This window comes from Bos mutus, chromosome 18 (assembly GCF_027580195.1).
Source record: "Bos mutus isolate GX-2022 chromosome 18, NWIPB_WYAK_1.1, whole genome shotgun sequence".
Lineage (NCBI taxonomy): Eukaryota > Metazoa > Chordata > Mammalia > Artiodactyla > Bovidae > Bos > Bos mutus.
The window spans coordinates 17,091,618-17,098,397 of NC_091634.1; the positions used below are offsets into that span (position 1 = coordinate 17,091,618).

The following is a 6,780-nucleotide window of genomic DNA, read 5'->3' on the forward strand; positions in this document are numbered from 1 at the left end:
CAAGGACCATTTGGTATACAACAGAGATGCTCATGGACACTTTCAACAGGTCCCACTTCTGGGTATATATCTAAAGGAAATAAAAATAGGATCTTAAAGAGCAACCTCTATTCATGTTGCAGCATTATTCACAGTAGCCACAAATGAAAACAGCATAAATTGCTCATTACTGTATGAATGGATAAAGAAGATGTGATACACACACACACACACACACACACACACACACACACACACATAATGGGATGTTATTCAGCCATGAAAAAGGGTAGTAGGGTAAAGAAACAGGGGTTTGAACAATGACAGTGGCCAGCGGTAATGGCTTGAACAAGATCCAGGTACTTGTGTTGAACAGGCTGGAGTCAGGGAGGTTACAGCCCAGGGCCTGACACATGGGCCAGTGGTGCCATGGAGACATGAAAACCTGGAGGTTCTCAGGCTAGTGCCCTGGCAGATCTGTTAGGTAGTCAGGACCTACTTAAGTGGTCAAAAGCTACACTGAGTCTCTCTCCCTGGTTCTATACCATTGGTGACTACTCCATCCTCTCTACGTCTTCATCTGTAATGTTCTTTAACCTCCAGGATTCCCAGAGAAGTGCTATGAACAAACTCATGGATTCCCTCTTCCACTGCCCTGGGATAAGCATATCTCCCAGACAGTCACCAAAGCCACAGATACAGGGCTAGACCCACAAGCACATGAAGCCCATGCTCCTTATGACTAGAGAGTGTCATAACTAGACAGGCTTAGAGACACTACAGAGTGTCATTTCCTCATCAAAGCAGTTGTTCAGTCTTCTGGCATTCACAACACCACAGTGTTGTCTACAGGTCTGCCACTACATCAGCATTATGACTAGGCATGACAATCAAGATCGTACTAACATTCTTATGCACACTGGGCAAATGTCACAATCTGGATCACAAAGGCAATGTGTCAGTCCCTGAAAAGACACTTATTAAAATTCACTCATCTTTGCCTCCTAAAATGCTAAGAACAACCCTGAGAAGGTTTCAGAAACCATGGCTCCAGCCACCTACTTCTATGGGAAGGCAGAAACAAGGTATCACAGAGTAGCACAAGAACACCAGGCAGCTTCAGGGTGCAGACGGCAGATGATCCCTACCCACCATGGGACTTTTATACCCACTGTTAGTCTCATAGCAGGCGGGCAGGAGTGTGTTTTAGAGGAGACATATGCTTGGAGCAGCCTAGGACTGCAAAGCAAAGTACATGTGTTGGCAACACGAGAAGCCAAGAGTCAAAAATGGCATTGGATCAGGTTCCCATACCCATCTTAAGGACTCTGCCTCAACTGCTATTGGAAGCATATGGGAGAGACCCAAAGGCACTTGACTGAGAAAAGAGCCTGAGAAAAGGAAACTGCAAAGAACACACAAATGAAGCCATGGATCAGAAAACAGAGTAGCTAAGAACCCAATCCTGGAGTCTGGCTACTTAGCTGGCTTCAGCACTTAGCAGCCGGTCATGCGGTCATGGGCTAGTCACCCACCTCTCTGAGCTTGTCTTACCATCTGGACCATGAGGATAATGTAGCATCCACCTCCCAGGATCACTGTAAGGAGTCAGCAATATAATGTACACAAACTTCAGCAGCATAATCCTAACTGTAACACAAGACCTAGGATCTCCATAGTAAATGTCCAGCGTAATTTTAAATGATTATTAGAGTGATTATTAGAGTAAATCAAGGCTGTATATTGTCACCCTGCTTATTTAACTTATATGCAGAGTACATCAGGCAAAATGCCAGGCTGGATGAATCACAATTTGGAATCAAGATTGCTGGGAGAAGTATCAACAACCTCAGATATGTAGATGATACCACTCTAATGGCAGAAAGTGAAGAGGAACTTAAAGAGCCTCTAGATGAGGGTGAGAGTGCAGAGTTAAAAAGCTGGCTTAAGACTAAACATTCACAAAACTAAGACCATGTTATCTGGTCCCATCATTTCATGGCAAATAGAAGGGGAAAAAAGTGGAAATGGTGACAGATTTTATTTTCTTAGCCTCCAAAATCACTGTGGATAGTGACTGTAGCCATTAAATTAAAAGACACTTGCTCCTTGGAAGAAAAGCCATGACAAACCTAGACAGTATATTAAAAAGCAAAGACATCACTTTGCTGACAAAGGTCTATATAGTCAAAGCGCTGGTTTTTCCAGTAGTCATGTATGGATGTGAGAATTGGACTATAAAGAAGGCTGAATGCCAAAGAATTGATGCTTTCTAACTGTGGTGCTGAAGAAGACTCTTGAGAGTCCCTTGGACTGCAAGGAGATACAACCAGTCAATCCTAAAGGAAATCAACTCTGAATATTCATTGGAAGGACTGATGCTGAAGCTGAAGCTCCAATACTTTGGCCACCTGATGCGAAGAGTGGACTCATTGGAAAAGACCCTGATGCTGAGAAAGGTTGAGGGCAGGAGGAGAAGGAGGTGACAGAGAATGAGATGGTTGGATGGCATCACCAGTTCAATGGACATGAGTTTGGGAAAACTCCGAGAGATAGTGAAGGGCAGGGAAGCCTGGTGTGCTTCAGTCCATGGGGTTGCAAAGAGTCAGACACGACTTACCGACAGAACAACAAAGAGTAATACAGGAAAACAATCCTTGATCTAAAGATCTTTTATCTCTTCCACTACAATTACCAAATAAAGCCTCCTGAATGATTGCCCACAACAGCCTGTATGCATGTGACCTTGAAGACAGTCTGTTATCAACTTTATTGACTTTTCAGGAAATTAGTGCTTATGTAAATTTCTCACAGTCAGTAAGTATCAAGAGAAGGCCAGAGCACAAGCCCTCTGAGGTCCTGGTCAGGTCCTCTGGTGGCTGCTGCCCTGATCTGCTTTCATCACAATCTCTGTCCTTGACCTGCTCAGTGGCTGCCCTTCGGCTAGTCTCCTGAGCCTGTTTCAGGAGCCCTGCCTTTTCTCCTACAAGCTGGCCTGGAAGTTCTAGTAGACAGTCGACCGAATCCTACCACCTGGTTACTTTGACATGATCTTATATCAAACTTGAATTTATCAAGATTCTGCCAGTCCAGAAGTCTTACTCAGTTTGGTGGTCCTAAACACCCAACTCCCAGGAGCCCCTGGCAGGTAGAATCTCAAAAGGACCAGGCAACATAAGCACCTTGTGGTCAATGCATTCTGCCTTCCTGTGCCCGGGAGAGACCGCTGTGAGTGGAAGAATGAGAAGGGGCAGCTTCTCAGCAGCATTTGGTGATCCTGGCTTTAACAGTCTGAAGTGGAGGCATGGCCCGGCTGGTCAAGACATTGTCAAAGAACCCAATATGTTACTTCATCGAATGAACTTTCTTCTTTTAATAGCTCTTGCCTTGGCCTTCTTTGGCTATTGTTACCCGAATCCAAGAAGCCAGATGTTGGAAAGCATCCTAACCTGGGCAAGCAAGGTTCTTAGAAAAACCCATGGTGAACAAGGTGTAAGATTATCAAACACGTTGAATCTCCAGCCAGATGTTCTAATACTCCCTAGGAAAGATGTTCTTCCTGTGACCCCCTGCCTGGCTCCCATCATCTGGGACAGGGCTTTCAACACTGACATCCTGAATGAACAGTTCCAGCTTCAGAATATCACCATTGGATTAACTGTGTTTGTTGTAAAAAAATACATTTCCACCTGAAGCTGTTCCTGAAGACGGCAGAGATGTACTTCATGGTGGGACACAGGGTGAACTACTATATCTTCACTCACTGGCCAGACTATGTTCCTCGCATTCCCCTTCAGAAAGGACAGCAGATTGTCATTCTCAAGGTCCAGAGCTGTGCCAACTGGCAGGAGATCTCTATGCACCGTATGGAGGGGATCAGAAATTTTACTGAGCAGCGCTTCTATGAGGAGGTGAATTACCTTATATGTGCAAATGTGGACATGAAGTTTAGTGATCATGTGGGCATGGAGATCCTCTCCTCCTTGTTTGGCACCCTCCATTCTGACTTCTATGAGCTTAGTCAAGAAAGTTTCCCCTATGAACGCCAGCCTCAGTCACAGGCCCATATTCCTGATGATGAGGGGGACTTTTATTACACAGGGGCCTTATTTGTGGGGTCCATGCCAGAGGTTTACAAACCCACCAAGGCCTGCCACGAGATGATGGTGGTTGACCAGGCCAATCACATAGAGGCCATGCGAAATGATGAAAGCCACCTGAACAAATACCTGCTTTACCACAAACCCACCAAGATCGTCTCCCCTGAGTACATGTGGACTGAACAGAAATCAAAGGGTATCTGGGATGAGCAAAAGCCAGGCTTGCCTTACAACATAAAGAGGATTAGATTTAAAACTGTCAATTTAAAATTGCCACGAAATCAGGACTTACCAAAGGAAGCTTCCAGAAAGGACTCAGAGAGAGGCGATGGCCAGGCAGTCATCTTCCTCCGGACATTAAATTAAAACCAGTTTTATGAGAAAGGGTGTAACTCTACTTCCTCCCCCCCACCCCTTTTTTTGAGAGAAACTGCAAATGCCTCTCACAGTCCCCTGCAAATTCAGACAGGCCTGTCCTCTCTCCCCAACTCTTCATACACCAAACACACACATTTAGGCTGGCCTGATTCCAGAACTCAAGCACAGTTCCTGAGTTGGCACCACCTTTAGCTTCTGTGTGCTCCTGGCACCCTTCAGGATGGAGGAGGCCGAGGTCGGAGGCTGGGGTGGGGGGATTGGGGAGTCTTAGCCTGCTCTGGTGTTTCAGGGATCAGAGATGAGATTTTTTTCCAGGACAAGTAAAAATGCTCCTAGACACAAAGGCTCTTGTTTGTGTCTAGACAGGAGTCTGTTGTGGTCTGTGCATGAGTTGGAAAAGAATTTCCAGATGTGAGGCAGAATGAAAGGAGAATAAAGTTTATTAGAGTCAGAGACACAGAAGAGTGGGCCAGCTCAAAGGAGAGCTGAACCCTTTTGCAGGCTAGCAGCCAATTTTTATGGCCTCAAGACAGAGAAAATTCCTATTGGAATGGTGGCATTAGGTGATTGGTTAGGATGCTATAAGGTGGGTAATATGGTAGGCATTTTACCTAGTATGAGGTCAGGGAACTGGCTGGCTTAGATCCAGAGGCTCATGGCAATGGTTGCTATGGGGCTTGGTCAGTTCCAGAGATTTTTATCCTGTAGCCTTTGTATAGGGCTCCAGACACCCCTCTTTGGCTACTGCTCTGGTCCTGACCTCATGGTTACTCTTGGATACAGGCCAGCAACTTTTTCTCAGGATCTCCCACTTTCACTCTCATTACCACCCCCATGTCCACTCTACCCTAAGCTGCCTCTGGGAACCTTTTATCTTTTTAAATGGGGTTCCCCCCAAATGTTTTAATTGCTTTTAGAATGAGAGCTGATTTTTACTGTATACTTTGTTGCATTTTCTTTTCTTTTTTAAAGAAAAAGAAGAGAGTGAAGTCGCTCAATGGTGCTCAACTCTTTGCAACCCCATGGACTGTAGCCTGCCAGGCTCCTCTGTTCATGGGCTTCTCCAGGCAAGAATACTGGAGAGGGCTGCCATTTCCTTCTCCATGGGATCTTGACCCAGGGATCAAACCAGGCCTCCCGCATTGCAGGCAGACTCTTTACCTCCTGAGCCACCAGGGAACCCTTTAAAAAAAAAAAGTGTATAATTGCATTACAATGTTGTGTTAGTTTCTGCTGCATAATGGAGTGAATCAGCTACATGTATACATATACCCCTTCCCTTTTGGACCCCCTCCCACCTCTGGGAACCTTTTAAAGCCCTAGCTCTAGGTTCAAAAGCCTCCATGTCTACCATCACATTCAGATAAAGCCCTAACTGCTCAACATGCCAAGCCACTCCAAATCTGTTTCCCGTAGACAGGAGACTTGATAGGAGACTGGCCCCAGGTTTCCCAAATACTCCACTCAAATGCACTTCCAAGCCTTTGCACACCATGGTCCCTCTGCCTGTAACATTATTTCACTTTAATCACATCCAAGTATCTGAAACGGGGGACACCCCCTGCCCCCCGGGACACTCCCACCCCCACCACCACCATGTGTCAAGTCCTGCAGAAACGGCCTGACTTGAAAGTGAAGGGGCAGGCACCACCCATTTGGGTCTTTAGGATTCAGAGGTGGCAGTTCCCATGGGTGAAGTTTTGGAGAATGCAATTTATGCAATTTCCATCAGGGAAAACACCACCAGCCACGCCCATTGGCAGAGCTGAGCGGGGAGGGGCGGGTCACCAGGCCTGGGTGCTCAGCCAAACTCTCATCCCCGCCTGCCTCAGCCAAGCAGCCGCCTGCCTCAGCCAAGCAGCCACCACAAGCAGCACTCTCACCAAGTCCTGAGGTTCTGAAACCACCTCTGTCAGCGGGGACACATTCATTTTCATACCTCCAGTTCACTTTATCTTGGGCCCCACAAAGAATGCTCAAACTACCACACAATTGCACTCATCTCACACTCTAGTGAAGTAATGCTTGAAATTCTCCAAGCCAGCCTTCAGCAATACATGAACCATGAACTTCTAGATGTTCAAGGTGGTTTTAGAAAAGGCAGAGGAACCAGAGATCAAATTGCCAACATTCGCTGGATCATCAAAACAGCAAGAGAGTTCCACAAAAAAACATCTATTTCTGCTTTACTGACTATGCCAAAGCCTTTGATTGTGTGGATCACGATAAACCATGGAAAATTCTGAGAGATGGGAATACCAGACCACCTGACCTGCCTCTTGAGAAACCTGTATGCAGGTCAGGAAGCAACAGTTAGAACTGG

General features: G+C 46.1%; 1 pseudogene; it reads left to right on the forward strand.

The window, feature by feature from the left end:
• The first annotated feature begins 1,023 nt into the window (after positions 1 to 1,023).
• On the forward strand, positions 1,024 to 4,445 carry LOC102267227 (histo-blood group ABO system transferase 1 pseudogene; annotated as a pseudogene).
• Positions 4,446 to 6,780: the final 2,335 nt, after the last annotated feature.